Raw genomic sequence first — 3,051 nt, 5'->3', positions numbered from 1 at the left:
CGAGGATCGGAGGCGAATGCCACTTCGACTTGTTTCGTCTACTTACTACTCTCTGACGATTGTGCTGGGGAAGCAGCATATGCATGTAGGTAATTGGTGGATTTGATAGTTAATTCGACGCTTTTGGACAATGCTGGACATTTACCAGTTTTTCAATATTTTCTTGTTGAAAATTAACATTCGAACATGTTATCGATGCAAGATCGATTGGTGATAATATTATTGAAATTGGACCAGCGGCAGCTGAGTTATTAACGTTCAAAATCTTTCTTTATTTGTTACATGTTCCAGTTTCGGTTTTCACAAAGTGTACCCCCATATAGAAATCAAAGACGTAGTCCTACGTCAAAAGGTCCTGAAGGACAAATGGGTGTTTAAAACCAAGCCAAAATCAGAATTTGGTCTAACTCAGTTACCTGAACGAACACCAGGAATAGAAAAATGTCGTTCACTGCACTTTGAGGCATATTGTTGGGTTCACTTTTGTACTTTAGACTTACTATCAACTCACGTCTTGTAAGCACGAACGTCGGTTTACTTCTCAGTAATGGTTGCCTTTCCCAGATAGCAAAGGCCCTCCTTTTCCAATCCAGTTTTCCATCCGTTCCTTATTTCCTCCATTTTCCCTCCTTGTAGCTTATCACCACCCATCCATAGACGAGTGCACGGATGGATTTCAGTTTACTAAATCGACAAAAAGTGACACAACAGTGGGGCCCTGTTTACTAAAAATGAACACATGAATAATACTCGCGTAACATTTGAAACTAGCCTATCAACTTTTGTACACAAAACTTGTTAAGCCCTTTTCGTGCGAACCGAATATGCCCACGCAAACTATCAACACCATCGGTATCGAGAAATTTTCCCCTTCCTTGTGCTCTTGGTTTGCGTGGGCATACTTCGGTTCTCGTGAAAACAACCTAGCAAGTTGTTTACAAAAGTTGATAGGCCGATTTCAAATGTTATGCGAGCATTAGTCATCAGTTCACTTTTAGTAAACAGGCCCCGCTGTCGGGCAATTTTTTTTCCAGTAGATGAACAAAAGTTCACCCGTGCACTCGTCTATACTAAAGAGCTTGAATTTATAAAGAGACGACATGTCAAAATTGGAACAATGGATTATCTGTCAAAGTCATAGGAAAAGTTATTCCAATTGACGAGTGCACGGATGGATTTGAGTTCACTCACTCGACAAAAAGTGACACAACAGCGGGGCTCTGTTTACTAAAAATGAACACATGAATAATGCTCGCGTAACATTTGAAAAGGGCCTATTAACTTTTGTAAATAATTTGCTAGGTCGTTTTCACGAGAACCGAAGTACGCCCTGGTACGGTCTTCTGGTCCGGTCCATCGTTACCATCGACGATCTCCAACACCGCATGCTTAGCTGTTGGCCGGCGGAAAACTCCGCTGTTTCTTCGCACCCAAGCCTGTATAATCCTGCCGTCATTGGACACTATTGGCTCAACCACGACTCCACGTACCCATAGCTTCCGGTTCTTACCATCTACCACGTAGACCAGGTCTCCATCTTCAGTGGCTTCGTTTCGCTGAACCACTTACTTCGTTGGTTAATCATCGGCACGTATTCCTTTATCCACCGTTGCCACATTTGCTCAGCCAGTTCTTGGGAGCGGTAGTAGGCATTGCGAAGGGCTTTTGTTGAGTGAGGGGGTGGAGGAACCTGAAGCGGCTCATCCGGAGACACACCTCACAAGAAGTGGTTAGTGTTGGAATCGGCCGAGGATAAAAGAGCTCGGTCAATTCTACAGCAAACTACAAAGCGAATCGGAGACAGATATGAAACCGACCTTTATGGAAGTTTGATGATATCGACTTTCCTGATAGCTATCATATGGCATTGAAAAGGCTCGAGTGCCTCGAGAGAAGGATGGATCGCGATGCAAGTTTAAAGGAGAATATTCACCGGCAGCTGGTTGAGTATCAAAAGAAAGACTATGCGACACCGGCCGCTCGCGAAGAGCTCAACAGTGCTGACCCCAAACGGGTATGGTATTTACCGCTTGGAGTGGTGTTTAATCCCAAAAAACCAGGCAAAGTTCGTCTTATATGGGATGCGGCTGCTAGCATCGATGGAATTTCGCTCAACTCGTGGAATAAAGGCTCAAGCGCAATCACAGCGGAAGCGGAACGGCAGCGGCAGCGGAAAAGCCCGATCTGAGTAAGCCTACTTTTCGGATTGAAAACTAGTTAGAACCAAATCGACTTCGGTTAGACACCTTGATGTCATTTGTGACAACTGTCAAACTTTCCGTTTCCGTTCCGCTTCCGCCCACATTGCGTTTGGGCCTTAACTCAACTCGTGAATCTATCCATCCATGAGTTTCGCTTCTTCGGAGATGCCGATGTGACATGATGTTTTAAAAAAATTATATCTCAAAAATGAAAAATTATGTTTCTAATATGCTGGTACATTATGAAAAGAAGTATGATCTTTCCAATAAAAACAAAATGGTCTCAACACTGTTAAAAAAAACTTCATGTTTAGTACATTTAAGGTGATACGATACGTCACGCTTTTTTTGCTTTTTTTCTCTCCTTTCTATGTGTCAGTGAATTGATTATCATTGATGCTGTAGTGGTGTGAGTGTACATCATGCACTACCGCAACTACCGTAAACATAGCTTCTAGAGTTCATTATTATCAGGTCGAATGTGTAAATGTTAATTAAAAAAATAGAAAGGTAAAGAATTGCCAATATTATCGACCTACCACTTCCCAGGACACCCCTTCCTATAAAGAAAATAATTATGCGCCTAGCCACCAAGACCAACATGTCAAGTCATCATAGTAGTTAATTGATTCAACATCACACTTTGTACACTTTTGTTACATACGACCTGTCCAAAAGTGATTCCAGAGCTCAAACCTGCGGGTACACGGTAAGAAAAAAGATCCCAAAGTGACTCATTTTCACAAATCTCGGCACTATATTGCAGGAAGCCAAAAGTAGGTAATGTGGGTGAAGAGTTTTCATTTACTTGTGTTCAATTAGTATGGAATTGACAATTCTCTTCTACCCA

This window comes from Ochlerotatus camptorhynchus, unplaced genomic scaffold (genome assembly GCF_037179485.1).
Source record: "Ochlerotatus camptorhynchus isolate MF236.1 unplaced genomic scaffold, CSIRO-AGI_Acam_v1.1 ptg000304l, whole genome shotgun sequence".
NCBI classification, from domain to species: Eukaryota; Metazoa; Arthropoda; class Insecta; order Diptera; family Culicidae; genus Ochlerotatus; species Ochlerotatus camptorhynchus.
The sequence above is the reverse complement of the archived record's forward strand: the minus strand, read 5'-3'. Positions refer to the sequence as shown.